Source organism: Pimephales promelas, chromosome 5 (assembly GCF_988280905.1).
Source record: "Pimephales promelas chromosome 5, fPimPro1.hap1.1, whole genome shotgun sequence".
Lineage (NCBI taxonomy): Eukaryota > Metazoa > Chordata > Actinopteri > Cypriniformes > Leuciscidae > Pimephales > Pimephales promelas.
The window spans coordinates 11,914,403-11,929,930 of record NC_142773.1 but is presented as its reverse complement, the minus strand read 5'-3'; the positions used below and the strand labels follow the sequence as shown (position 1 = coordinate 11,929,930).

At 38.0% G+C, this 15,528-nt stretch overlaps 1 protein-coding gene and 1 long non-coding RNA gene across 5 annotated transcripts in view; one reads left to right on the top strand and one right to left on the bottom strand.

Annotated features, from left to right (window-relative positions):
- The window catches only part of fgf12a (fibroblast growth factor 12a), a 117,236-nt gene that overhangs the window by 87,719 nt on the left and 13,989 nt on the right, over window positions 1–15,528 (top strand). The gene's annotated exons all lie outside the window — the stretch shown is intronic.
- Window positions 4,601–7,406, bottom strand: LOC148981393 (uncharacterized). The gene is made up of 3 exons (XR_016168493.1): window positions 7,222–7,406; window positions 5,846–6,521; window positions 4,601–5,017 (listed from the first exon to the last, which is right to left on the bottom strand). It is a non-coding gene; the product is annotated as an uncharacterized LOC148981393 (long non-coding RNA).

The following is a 15,528-nucleotide window of genomic DNA, read 5'->3' as shown; positions in this document are numbered from 1 at the left end:
GCTGATGTTATGTTACACACTGTGTTATTTTTGCCCTGGAGCTTCATGTTGAGATCACTAAGATGGGAGGTAATGTCAGATAGAAATGCAACAATTTCCATTTTTTCTTCTGCATAAATTCCACAAATTGTTTTGCTTTTGCACTCTTCTGATCTAGCAGAAATGTTTCCAACTCTTTGTGTTATGTCCAAAAGCGCTCCAGCACTCCTTGCCTTTACTAAACCACCGGACATTGTTGTGAAGGAGCAAATCATCAAATTATGCATTCACCTCTGTTAGGAATGAGCGCAACAAGCAATGCTGCAGAGCAGATGCCCTCAAAAAATTCACAAGTCTAATTACTCTTGTCATGACCTCTGCATACTTTTCTCCAAGACTGGCACACAAAACAATCTGATGAATTATGCAATGATATGCAGGTCCGGGTGATGAGCTCTCAAGCGTGCCACTAATCCCCTCTCTCTTCCAGTCATAGATGGAGCTCCATCGGTAGCAATGGAAATAACATGATGGATTCTGTGGATTCATCCAAAGCCAATGAAATGCATTTAGCCTTCTTTTATTGCAGACTTCATTTGGTCAAGCAAATCCTCAGCAAGGACTTCAGTTCCCTTTACAGTGGTGGAGTCAGACAAATATATTTGGTTTATTTTTTGTATGATGTCATCTTTTTGAGTTCCCTCAAACAGGGCAATTGCTATTTCATTCATGCATTCCTTCACAATCTCTGAGTCAGAGAATGGTTTCTTGTGCTTTCCTAAGACCCATGCCATTCTTAATGAGGCTTCAGTTGCATGTTCTTGTTGGGTGGCTGATCTAACTATTACACTGTCTGTTTCATGGCATAATGATTGCAGTTGTTTGATTTTTCTGGCTCTTACCTCAGATTTAAGCAGGAAATTGTGGTCAAAATGTCCGTGCTTGAAGTCATAAGGACGTTTCACGTTACCACTCTTGACAATGGCAACCGTCTCATTGCAAATTAAACAGATTGGTTTTGTGCTCCCCACTGGCAGCACAAATGCATAACTGTCAGTCCACTCTGTCTTAAATTCGCGATTTTCAGAATCAACTCTTTTATCAGGTTTTGAGCACTCCATGACTTTCGTTGGCAAGTAATCAGGTAATACAGATTGATTAACATCTGCATCGCAAATGAAACACACACACACAGCCAACAGTGAGTGAGTTGTCATGGTGATTACAGTAATTGTATTGCGTCTGGGTCCTGATCCGGACTGCGGTCCGCCTATTGAGTACCTCTGACCTAGACTGAACATTAGGCTGCAATCAGGTACTGTTAAAGGTCATAAAAGTCATAAAGTCATAAAGGTCATTCATCGGAATAGAGAACATACCCTAAAGACATTTGCCATTTTGAATGGCTCAGTACGCCCCTTCAAGCTTTCACCATCTTCACCTCTCTCGTCTTCTCTGCCTGTCTTGTCAGCCTGCTTTTACCAGTCCTTTGCCTGCTCCTTGTCCACCTCCACCTGCTTTGTTGGTAGTCACTATTTTAAAATGTATACAACATTTAGTAGGGAGCCAATGCAGTGTTGAGAGAACCGGACCAATATGGTCATACTTCCTGGTTCTGGTAAGAACTTGAGCTTCTGCATTTTGGATCAGCTGTAGTTTGCTTATGAAATGTAGTTTGCATAGGAAATTACTAGTCATCCAAATTTTTATATCAGCTATGCATTCCGTTAATTTTGTGAATTGGTGCATTTCATCGGGGCGCGACGAAATATAGAGCTAAGTATCATCAGCATAGCAGAGAAAACTATGCTTCCTAAAAATATCTCCCAAGGGTAGCATAGCAGAGTGAACATGTTATGAACTGCTCTGAGGCTTGTAGATGTAGATCCAAACGCAGCTTTATTTGAGGGCAATCCAGAGGCGTAATCTAATGTACAGGCAAGAGCCATATACAGATAGGCAGTCCAAAACAGACACACAAAGAAACAAACAAAACAGGCAAGGACCAGAGGCAAGAGAGTAATACAGGGAATAGGGCAAGATATCCAAAAACCAAGAGACAAGAAAACCGTAAGAATGCTCAGAATTGCAGTGTAACATTTAAACAAGGACCAACACCCAACAACTGAAGCACAGAGGTTTAAATACACAGACAAACAAGCTAAACAAGGGAACAAGGGGGTGTGGCAAATCAGAAACACCTGGGGGAACTAATCAACAAGAAAAACTACAAAATGACTACAAAAAATGGCACGGAACAGGAAATAACTAGAGTCCACACAAGACAAGACAAACACATAGACAGGAATCGTGACAGAACAGCAACGGTCCTAGTACTGAGCCTTGTGGTACGCAATACTGAACTTTTGATGGAGACATCTCTTCGTTTACTGCAACAAAACTGATAACAATATCAGTAACAGATACAGATACAGAGATGATTTGAACCATGCTAATGCAATTCCACTAATGCCAACATAATTTTTAAGTCTATTTAAAAGAATGTTCTGGTCTATAGTATCAAATTCAGCACTAAGATAGATTAACACTATGAGAGATACAATCACGATTAGATGATAAGAGCAAATCATGATGAGAGGAGAGCAGCCGGTTGGAACATAGTTGTGAGGATACTGCCTTTACTAGTCATTTTGATAGAAAAGGTAGATTCGAGATCAGCCTGTAACTGACTAATTCTCTAGGATCGAGTTGGGTTTTTTTAATAAGAGGTTTAAGAACAGCCAGCTTAAATATTTTTGGTACATATCCCAGTGACAAAGATGAATTAATAATATTAAGAAGAGGATCTATGACCTCTGGAAGCATCTCTTTCAATAGTCGGTATATAAGGTCTAACATACATCTTGTCGATTTAGATGATTTAACGAGTTTAGACAATTCTTTCTCTGAATGGAGTTTGTAAGGCTTTTCTGTACACAATCCATGAAATGCGAAAAACTCCTAATTTTGTTTTCTTCCAGCTACGCTCCATTTTTCTGGCTGCTCTCTTAAGGGCCTGAGTGTTCTCGTTGTACCACGCGTTGGACTAATTTCTTTAATCTTCTTTAAGCACAATGGAGCAATTGTGTCTAAAGTGCTGGAAAGAGAGAATCAATCATTTGTTGCAACAAATTCTTCTAAGCAATTTGGGATGCAGACGAGATGAAACTGATCATGAAGATTATTTATAAAGCAATCTTTAGTGGCAGAAGTGAAAGTTCTACCATATTTAAAGGTGCCTTTAAAAAAAAATGTTTTTTTTTTTTTATTATTTTATAATGTTTCCTGGGTTGCCCTTATAATGTTAGTATGTTTTTTAGATCAAAAAAAGTCACAATTTAGAAATAAAAGCCATTTGTCCTAGCCTGATTTTAGCCTCTGATTTGAACACTCTGTTTGAAGGGGCGTGTCTGCTGTGTGTAACTGCCCTCTGCTGTAAATGGCTGACATGCTTGCATATGAAATAGGTATGTATTACATGTGAAACTCTCTCGAATAATTTTACTACAGCTATTATACGTTTTTAATGTTACAGCTATCGAGATTAACGAATCGTGAGATGATTTTGAAGTATTTAGATCTATTCCCATCACATAAAATATTGCTGTGATGAGCATTGAGCAAGCAGAGGACAGTCTGTCGATCGTGAGGATGAAGATATTAAAATTGCAACGCAGTTTCTGCATTCTCTAATGCTTTCACCAAATGCAGACACGATCATACAGGAAGAGCTTCGTTGTGCAGTGTAACGTGCGTCATTAAATTCATAACGAGTTTGGCAAGTGTCCAGATAAACTCGCGCTGTGTGGAAAGATTGTTCTTTGATCGCTTTCTGTATATAAATTATTGACAATTTCATCCTTCTAAAAGAAATGATATGAAGTTGATATTTTAGTCATAAATGCATAAACGATATTGAACGGTTTTTTGAGAAAGATTAACTTACCTGTCTGAACTTAAACAACAATTACACATCAGAAAGTGTAACGTTACTGGTAGCTCGATCTGAGGCCAGCTCTTGGCCCAAGTTGAGGAAACAGTCGTCGGTGAAATGTTTGTTATTTCCACAGAAAATAAAATTAACCCATTGTTTCTCCAGAGGCTCGGATAAAGGAACCAAAAAATACTTCATGTGTACATCCGAACACTGAGCAATTGCCATGCTTCGGCTGCGCAGTTCCACCTGTCATTGAACATGGGCTGGCATATGCAGATGTTTGGAGTCCTATTAATGATCCCGACTGTTGTGTCACAGTCGGTATTATGTGGAGATCCACTTATTTTTCAGTTTTTTTTTTGTTTTTTTGTTTTTCAAAAACGAGAATTAAGTAGGGGAGAGCGGGCACAACCCAACGCATTTTGGTTTTGGCTCAATTAATTAAAAAATAATTAGGTTAGATTAATAGGTTTTTTTTACACAAGCAACATACACATCTCTGCTACAAATGAACACTTTAAGTTTTTTTCTAGGACCTACCATTTTCGGACAGTTGGACTGAAAGTGACAGAAGTGCAAATGTTACAACTTACCCCATATGCGGGGTTAATTGTAACAGACAGAGGGGTTAGTTGTAATACATTTTGTGTAACAAACATAATTCAGTACTATTTTATTTGAATAGTCAAGTCATATTTATTTATATAGCGCTTTTCACAATACAGATTGTATCAAAGCAGCTTCACAGTGATAACATGAAAGTAGTACAACACAGATCAATAATATTGTTAAATATGAAATATTAAATAACCCCGACTAAGCAAGCCAAAAGCAAGGCGACAGTGGCAAGGAACCAAAACTCCATCAGATTGGATGGAGAAAAAAACCTTGGGAGAACCCAGGCTCAGTCGGGGACCAGTTCTCCTCTGGCTAACATTCGTATTGTTTAAATATAAATATTAAATATAAATATTGTTTATATATAAAACGGCGCCATAACATATCGCCGGCGTTGAGTCGTCTCTTCACAGGCGCTGGTCTTCTCATCACAGGCGTTGGGCCATCCGAAATCCCCGTGAGAGGCTGGACACAAAACTGGACCTGACGAACGCCATAACAGCAGAAAGGCAGATGTGAGATAATTAGCATAGCTGATGTTCATAATGATTTCCATTATACGGGAGCCGGTGTTAGAAAACCACTATCTCACAAACTCTCCGCAACTCAACCATACGCGCCGACCCGTTTGACTAAGGCTGTCGATCCCCACTGTCGCGGTAATGCGTTTCAGTGGCAAACGGTTCCGTATGGAATAACAGAGGACTAAAATGTAAGCATTATGTGAATGCTTGACTAAAGAGAAGCGTCTTTAATCTAGTTTTAAACTGTGTCAGCGAGTCAGAGCCTCGGACTGTATCGGGAAGGCTATTCCAGAGTTTTGGAGCTAAATGCGAGAACGCCCTCCCTCCTTTAGTGGACATAGATATCCTAGGAATGACTAGAAGCCTTGAATTTAGTGATCTTAAGGAACGCGGTGGATTTTAGGTCGAAAGAAGGTCCGTTAAGTACATAAGAGCTAAACCATTTAGAGCTTTATAGGTCAGTAGTAGTACTTTGTAGTTGATACAGAACTTAATAGGTAACCAGTGTAGAGATGATAAAATCGGTATCTGTGACCATTTCAATTACAATAACCGCCTTAGGTGTGAGCGATCTAATGTTTAGAAGACCTAGCTTTAGAAATTGTTTTTGTTCACTGATATTTTTATTTTCTGGTTTAATTACAATAAGATTTTTGCTAGATCCTGCACTAGATTTATTGTTTGGCTTCACTAAACGAGGAATAGACACAGTTTCTATATAATGTTCCACACTATGCATATTAGTTAAGTTTGGACAGCAAAGGCTGTGATTTGGACTTTGACTTACTAGTCATCTGGTCCGTAACGTCTTGGAGATGTTGTCCGACAGCACAGCCGCTCCGATTCGGCTGGGGTGGATTCCATCTGCACGGTACAGCCTGGGTCTCTCCCAAAACAGATGCCAATTATTTACAAAGAGCAGTTTCTGTTCATTACACAATGACATTAACCATTCATTTAATGCAAATAGTCTACTGAACCTTTCCTGTCCTTGTCTGTACGTGGGAAGCGGTCCAGACACGATGATCGCTGCTTTAGGCGCTGTGCTGCGTACAGTCTCGATCAGGCTCCTGTAGTCCTTCTTCAGAACCTCCGTCTGCCGCAGCCTGATGTCGTTCGCTCCCGCGTGCAGCACAACAGCTCCGACGCGTTCGTCCCCGTTCAGGATCTCGGGAACCTGTGCAGCGACATCAAGAACACGAGCACCAGGAAAGCAGTGAGTGCGCACCTTACCTTTACCCGAGGTAGCACAGACATCACGGACCATAGATGTGCCGATGATCACGGCGTTGTCGCGTTCCGGCTCGCGAAGAGGGGAGAAGCGGTTCTGAGTGAAGATCTCGCCGACCAGGAGGGGCGGAAAGGTAGCTCTGGTCCTGTCTCGTGTCTTCCGCTGTGTGATCCATGGTCCGTGTTGTTGTTTCGGTGCCGGAGTGAATGAAGCCCGAGATGATCGCGTCCTCCTGGGCAGAGGAACACACAGAGTAGACGAAGTGGGAGTCAAAGAGTTAACGTTTGATATTAGAATAGTTTGATATTGTTTGTGCACCTATAGACAGATATCCATACATCCATCCCTCATCCAATCATCCTTCTGTTATGGATCAATATCATGGATAGAGACATAGAAAAGGGCTGCACAGTTTTGCAATAAATAATAATAAATAAAATGACAAAATATTGTAATTGCAATTGAATTAGATTTGTGTGTGGCAGCTGCATGTACAATTATTATTATTATAAATAACAGTAATAATAATACAACTGAGCTTAAAATAAAAATTTAAAGGGTTTATTGCATTAAAAACAGGCCATATTTGTAATAAATAAACAAGTTATCATTCATAGTACACAACATTTAATTTTTTTTAAATTCCAACATTGTTTGTGAAAGTCCAACAAAGTAAAATGTATAAATAAACACTCAAACCTGAAAAGTTGTGTGGCTCCGTTTTCATTTCATTATCATTGTACAATTGGTGGCTTGTTTGTAACACTGTGTTACAACTTAGTTCAAGTTCAACTTACCCCACTGTGTATTACATATTTTAACCCTAGCTAACAGTCGCTAGGAATTGCTGACGTGTTTCAAAACGGTGCTATGTTTGAGCCAACAAGACAGTGATTAAGGCAATATAAAGTTAGATTTAGAAACGTACACACCCAACTCAGAAACAGAAAAAAATCTATGATGAAAAAATTGACTTTCATGGTGTCAAAACACTCTTTGTCCAGTATCTTCACGAAATATAATCAAAACTTTCCGCAAATTCGTGGGAGACCGTCTTCTGGCAGCAAGAGAAAAAGAGAGGAAAGACAGCCTGCTTGATCCTGACGAACTATGCAAACGGTCTGTGTTACATTTAACCCCGCGTTAAGTTGTGCCCCGCGCTCCCCTAATACAGATAAAACAATGGCGTTTGAGAATCACTGTATGTCATGTCTATGTACTTAACTCTTGTTATTTAACTATGCCACAATAAATTCAATTTCACATTCTAGGGCACCTTTAAAACACAGAGTCGGCTTTGCAGCATTGGCTAAATTAACTATACATGAGATTAAATAATGATCTGAGATGTCATCGCTCTTCTGCAGAATTTTAACGGCATCAACATGTGACAATATTAGATCTAAAGTATTATTATGACAATGAGTAGGTCCTGACACGTGTTGTCTAACTCCAGTAGAGTTCAGAATATCTTTAAATGCCAATAGCAATGTATCTTTTTCATTATCTGCATGGATATTAAAATCATCAACAATTAGGACTTTATCTGCAGCAAGTACTAATTCTGATAGGCGAGCATGTAGACGAGCAGAACGTAAATGAAAAAATGAAAAGTTACAAATTTCTTATGAAATGCTGAAAAACTCCCTCAGTGCTTTTCAGAAAGCTATGATATCTGCTAAGTCTAAGTATTTTTCTAATTTAATTTAAAAAAATCATCATAGTTCAAAAGCCTTATTTTCTGTTAAATTCTGCTCTCAATCCTCCTATAACTGTGATTTCAAATCCTTCAGTATCATTAAGTGAAGGTTTCTCAAAGTTTTTCTGTGAGAAGATCACCTCTCTAAGATCCCAGTTGCAATCATCTGCTAATGTCTTGCCTGAACTGGGCTGTTCCTTTCCCATATGGAGTGTGTTTGACCGTGTTTCTCTTCTATCTCTCAGAGAAACTGTTGATCATTTGAAACCTTCCTTCTGCTCTCTTGATGTTCTTTCTCCCCGTATCTTAAAACAAACTTTTGATTCGGTTGGAACATGTTTGGTGTCTCTTATGAATAAATTCTTGAGCACAGGGACAATCCCTGATAAGCTAAAACAAGCACCATCAGAAAGCACCATCACTTCCAATGAATTATATTTGAAATGTATATATAGATATATTAGATATATAGATTTATGAGTAATGCTAAAGATATTGCTATAAATGACAGCAATTTCCTTTTAAACAAGCCTCATGTTTATAGTAGTAATCTGGGTGGACTTATTTAAAGTAATGTAATCATCTGGTTTTAGCCAGGTTTCTGTCAAACACAGCACATTAATCATATCAACAGTGCTTTTGAAGAAAGGGATAGAATATTTAGCAACCCAAGCTTTATCATTTTTTCTTCTGCATTAAATATGTTTTTTTTGTGTTGTTGTTGTTTTTGTTTTGTTTTTGTTGTTGAAATGAGTACCTTAAATGGATTTGAGAGTTTTTTGTATTTCCTAGTTCGTGGAACAGACACAGTCTCTATATGATGATGTCTAGGTTCACATCCTGCTCCACATTGTTTAAAGCTCCAGTCCATAACTTTTTTGGGTTCAAAATTATCCCAAATAAATTTCCGAGCAAGTACATAACTAGCCAGTGTTCAAAACTGTCAGCTTGCCTTAGCTCGATTTCCGTAGGAAATTCAAGCATCTCTTTGCGTCATTATGGCACATCTGTACACATACAGAAGGAGTCTCGCCTCGTAGGCTATATTGTGTGTGAGGATGTTGGAGGTGGAGATTTATAGCCTTTTCTCACAGCACTTGATATAATTAAACATCGGATCCAGAAAGGTTCAAACGACAATCCCCAGTGACAACTCAGGATTTATGCAATGCTTTTTTCCCCTTGGTTGGTCAGAACAAAAGTGGATGTATACTTGTTCAGGTGACAAGTACTTGTTCCGGTAAAAGTTTTTATGTTGTTCATACTTCCAAAAAGTAGAATCTGTGATTCTGAATGGCAGTAAAAATCTGTGATTGTGACAGCCGCACATTCTCCTTAAAACATTGGATTCATCCGTGCAGTGCCGTGCCAAGGCCAAAAAAAGTGGAATCCAACTTGTCCTGTAGATGGTCCACACTTTAACCTCACACATGTGCAGACCTGTTTCCTCGCTAGAGAAGCGTTCAGTTTCTACTGCCATGAAAATAGCAAATCTCCCATGGCACAAGTGCAACTGGCTTTTAAAGGGAATGGGAGATGAAACTCTGATTGGTTTATTGCATGTTACGCCTAAAACACACCCATTACTCATAAAGAGAATAGGGACAACCATTTTCCTCATCATTAAACTATAGCAAAACTGGATTCGGACACACCCTGAGTGCACTTGCGCCGTGCGCTTTAGACCATGCGCTTAGATCGTTAAAATAGGGCACATTAAATGCATCAACTCTCAGTCAGAAACCCCAACTATTATAAATCTATTACCTGAAGTGCTGAAGTGCCCTTTGTAACAATTATTCTATGTATTTATTTATTTTTTTACTTGGAAAGCCTATTAGTTAAATCGTTGGGTGATAATGTTTCAAATAGATCAATTTTTTGTTAGCTTTGTTCATTGAGTCCGGCTCTGTGACTGGCACTCAGAAATACAATAAAACAGACATAATTGAAATGTGGGACACTGCTTATGTCTTGCGGGACACTGGCCAAAGCTCCCAGTTTTGTGACTGTCACATACCTGCAACACACTTGCCACAGCACATCCATGGCCAGTGTAAATGCTCTGGTTAACATAGGTATAAAAAAAAAATACATATATTGCATACATAGTACTGCAAACAAATCAAGTGTGAAACAGGTGTGTTCTCAAGATAGATTCACCCACTCAGTGATCCAGATGATAGCAGTGGTTGAAAGCTCACTGAAAGGGAAGAGTATGAGTGAGTGTAGCAACTTAAATTTCATCCTGTTTTACACAAACATCCTTGAGAAGGCTTGGAAAATAGCGCACAAGTTGAAGTAATATTTTTATGGTGCTTTTACATCCCTTTTGAAGTTTGAAATCCTGAAATCTCATGGACAAGAGCAACCAGTTCTCACTCTGTGCCCTATAGAAGTATTAGTCAGTTTTTATCAACATGAAGTTGAGTAAGTGATGACAGGATTTATTCAAAGGTACTGTTACACTGAATCATCTTTAAAGAGCCCCTATAATGGATTTTTGAAAATGACTGTTCATATGGTGTGGAATATAGCTCTAAGGGAATGAAAACATCCTGCACAGATTTATATCTGAAAGTGCACCGTATATAAAGTTATTGTCTTTCAAAAGTGAGAGTCGACTCTGAGTCTATGAAATGAAATGTTTTTGAAACGAGTCATTAGCTGGTTCGTAGTGACGTAGATACATATTGACCGCGCACAGTGCGCACAGACGGAAGTGTAAACTTGAAGTCTACACATTCAAATACTTCATCATAGCATCGAGAAGACACTGTGTTCTACAATGCAAAGATAGTTTAGCCACTTTGTTTTCATTTACCAGGGACGAGCATGTGAAGAATCGGTGGTTAGAGTTCATATTTGCAACGATACCACAACAGTATAGCCCGATTGTATTCTCATCATTTTATTGACGAATAACGTTAGTTCAAAAACATAAATGAATTCAAATGTGGATTCGCAAGCGGTTGTTCCTGAAGGAGGGCTCAGTAACTTACTTACCCAGTGTATATGGATCAACTTCCTCCTTCGAATCACAACCTGTAAGTATTATTAATAATTGTTGCTTTTATGGGTTTTGAACGTAGCGTCGGTGCGCGAGGCAGTATGTGTGTGCGCGTGTATCTGTGTGTGTGTAAGTTATGCTCAGCGCAGCTTCTAGGTCTCCAATGTCATTTTTTTTTAAATATGTGAAATGTTTGTTGCTGTTATTGGAGTTGTCATAAAGAATAGAGCGTCTTGTAGTACTGTAGTGCTTTATCAATATGTTTATGCGTTATGCTAACAAACAATAACTGACTGGGTCTGTCATCTGACCAATCACCGCCGATTAGCGTCACGCAAAGGAGTGGTTTGGAAAAATGAGTCGTTGTACGAATCATTTGGGAGTCGGTGAGCAAATCAGTTAAAATTAAATGCATATTATAAGACAAATAAAGTGTTTTTTATCCTTGCATGCATGCTAAACTGTTTTTGGGCCCTCCTAAAACAAAAAATGGGAACATTTCAAATGCTATGATAGGGGCTCTTTAAAAGAAACCAAACTCATGTGCCTTGAAGTGAACCAAGAGGTAGTAATAGTGCCTTAGCTTCTGAAAGGACCAAGTGTGAACACACCCTATGCTTGTTGGATTCAGTTGTGTTTGATGCAAATGGGATTATTTGGCTGCTGCTAGATGGACAAAAAGGTTGGATTGACAAAACGGTTGGTGGGTGGTCAATATGTCCCTGCCGGCATATAGTGCATTCAAAGAGATGTGCTAATTTGAGCTCAGCTTTTGTGTTGGTCATGCTGAACGCCCCTGGTTTGTAGTGTTAACCGCTAGCTTGTGTGGGAGTTTGGCTATAGCTACAGTATAGTAAGGAGTCCTCCTCCATTATTTATCACACTTTCACTGTGACCTACTTTACAACACAGCAGTAACCATAATTTCCTCTCTACTTTAAATGCATTTATCTTTAATTAATATGTGCGAACACCCAACACCTAAAGCCAGAAGATCTCATTCACACAAGAATTTACTACTTGCACACAGAAAAACACCCACCAATCTTCTCTACCAGTGCTGTACACCATGTGTACACATAGATAATGTAATGAGGTAGTTCTGCACAATGCCTGTTCATGTTGTATATTCGCGTATCAGTTTTGCACCTCAGCTCTTCTAATTGTTTCTGCTCAGTAGCCCAATGAATTACTGAATTTTCTTCTGCCATTTTACTGCAGTACAGCACTCTGTAGACAATGGGGCAACAGAAGAATGGGGATTTTATTTTTAATGGAACATAATTTGCATTATGTACAGACACACACACACACACACACACACACACACACACACTCACGCACGCAGACACTGCCACACACTCTGTATAGAAGCCTAAATATTAGTCTGGTCTTACAGTACATCTGCAGAAGAGGTTTGATTGACACAATGGTTATAAGTGTTGATTTCTGTAATCATTTTGTGCACGCATCAGATAACTATTGGTCATGATTGGTGTAAAACAACACTTTTAAAACGGTGTAAGTGATGTACTTGGATGTGTTATTACAAAACGAACTATTTCATATTTAGTCACCTTGTAAAAACGTTGTTAATGGTACTTTTGCAATCTGTGCAGATGAACATTAAAGATAATAAAAGAAACATGCAGATTTCATTAAAAAAAAAAAATATGTAAGGTTTTAGATGAATTGGCCACTCCACACTTCAGATACATATAAAGCAAATTAGTTAATTCATTATTTATAAAGCATTAATATTCATTAATAATTAAATACAGCTATGAATGCGTTATCCGTGATTTATACGCTTATTTAATAATTGTATTTTCATACTTTATTAATGATCAATTTATCATTTCTATGTTAAGTATTACATTATTTACATACCAGTTGTTTAGGAGTTGTCTGTGGTTCATAATATCATTTAGAAAGTGCAAGTAAATGATTAATAACCTATTTAAATGTATATTTGTAGCCTACATTTTATTATTTAGACATTTAGTGTGTTAATAAATGTGTTATGTATTCCATGTATTCCTACTGTAATTCATGTGCAATTCAGGTAGTTATAAAGCATTTAGTAATGGTCAGTCAACTATTTTGTGAGCTCATCTAAAGTGAGGACTATTTATGCCTTGTAAGCTTTTATAAAGGAGATTTAAAGAGCTCCTATCACAGCATTTTAAATGTTCCTATTTTTGTTTTAGGAGTTCCCAAAAACAGTTTAACGTGCATGCAAGCAAAAAAAAAAAAAAAACACTTTATTTGTCTTATAATATGCATTTATTTTTACCTGATTTGCTCAACGACTCCCAAATGATTCGTTCAACGATTCATTTTCCCAAACACATTTTTTGAGTGACGCGAATCTGCAGTGATTGGTCAAATGACCCAGTCAGTTGTTATTGGTAAACCGTAGGCAGAGATTGTCGGAAATGGAACGCCCATCACCATTAATGGATTATAGCTTGTCAAGTGTTGAAAATTGTATATAGTGTTTGAACAAACGTGTCAGAAAAAGTGCACTTTCTACACGGTCCCTTACTCGCATCTCCGTCAAGAGCGAGCTTTCCGGCGAAACTCACATTGCGGCGGCTTTTGAGGGGCAGTGCTTATTATATAGAGTGAAAATACGGAAAAATAAGCTTGTGAAACATTGTTAGCCTTGCCTTTTTAGCGGCAATGGGGTTTAAATAACTTTTGGCTAAGTCGTTAATTAATTAGTTAATTTTTTTATTAATCGTTAATTAGTAATTAGTTAGTTAAGGTAATTGCCATGTTTCAGTGAATATCTGGGGAATATAAAAAACAAAACTAACTTTACCCCGCTTAGAAGCTGCGCGGAGTGTACACAACACACACAACACAATATAACTATAATGTGCATGGCATGCTACAGAAAACAGAACAGCAAACATTATTAATAATACTTACAGATTGTCATTCGGAGGAGGACGAACCTGATCCATAAATTACTGGATACTGAGCCCTCCTTCGGGAACAACAGGCTTGCGAATCCACATTTGAATTCATTTACTGTATGTTTTTGAATGATTCGTCATTAAAATGATGAGAACACAAGGTTCGGGCTATACTGTTGTGGTATCGTTACAAATATGAACTCTAACCACTGATTCTTCACATGCTCGTCCCTGCCTGGGCAATGAAAACAAGTGGCTGAACTGTCTTTGCAATGTAGAACACATCATCTTCTCGACATGAGCTGAAGTATTTGAATCATATTTGAATGTGTTCAAGACTTCAAGTTTACACTTCCGTCTGCACGCGCAGTAACTGGACGCGGTCAATATGCCAATGTTTCGTATCTATGTCACTACGAAACAGCTAATGACTCATTTTAAAAACAATTAATTTCATAGACTCAGAGTCGACTCTCACTTTTGAAAGACAATAACTTTATTTACGGTGCACTTTCAGATATAAATCTCTGCAGGATGTTTTCATTCCCTTAGAGCTATTTTCCACACTACATGAACAGTCATTTTCAAAAATCCATGATAGGGGCTCTTTAAAGGCTCAGTTAACTTCTGAACTGGAAAAGGAAACAAACTCATGCATGATCTGCACTGCTGTTCTGTAGTGTTTGAAAGTTATTACTGATAATAGTGTGAAATATTTTATTATATATTTTTGTCAGACCTGACTTTTTTTCTGTATCCTGGATTTTGTATGAATACCACATGTATAATGCTGTCCTCTACTTTTCCTTCACTCACTGAGATGGAACTGTGTCCTTTCCAGGCTTCCACTGTGAATGAGGCGGCTGTCTAGACGTTGCCCTGCTGCCCTTATGCTTTGAATAGTAATGACCTGTCAGACAGAACTCAAGAATAAAGAATTCATAGATTAAGCAGCAGAGCTAATCCAGACTCACACAAATCCATCTTCCTTAACGCTCTTTTACACCTTAGGTGTTAGGTCAGTTCAATGTCAGTGGTTTTTTTTTTTTTTTTTTTTTTACACATGCACACCACCATTAAAAGTTGCACATTTATCAAGCTACAGTATTAGACTCATTCTGCAAACTCAACAAAATTTTTTTTTGTTTGTTTGTTTGTTTGTTTTTTGTTTGTTTTTTTGGTTATTCAAATGTCTGTCCTTTGCAGTGTTCGCAGTTCATTTATTCAGGATATTTTTTCCCCATTCTCACTCAATTTAAAAGACGTTGATTTATTCTGCTTTAAGATGTCTACTTTTTTGCCTTTTTGGTCCATGATGGCCTCATGTGATACAGATTGTTTCAAAGTAGCTTTAGTAATAAACAGGAAATATATGATTAATGATGTAAACAGAATTCAATTCTGCTGTAATGCAGCTCTAGACAATAGTGTCATTATTCAGCTGAAGTCAGTTCAATGTTTATTCAGTTCAGTTCAACAACTGTCTAAAATAAATTATGAGATGAGAATTCATCTATAAAGCAGCTCTGGGTAAAACGATGATGTCATCATTCTGCTCATACTCAGTTCTCGTCCAATAGTGTCAGTGCAGTCAAATCAATAATAT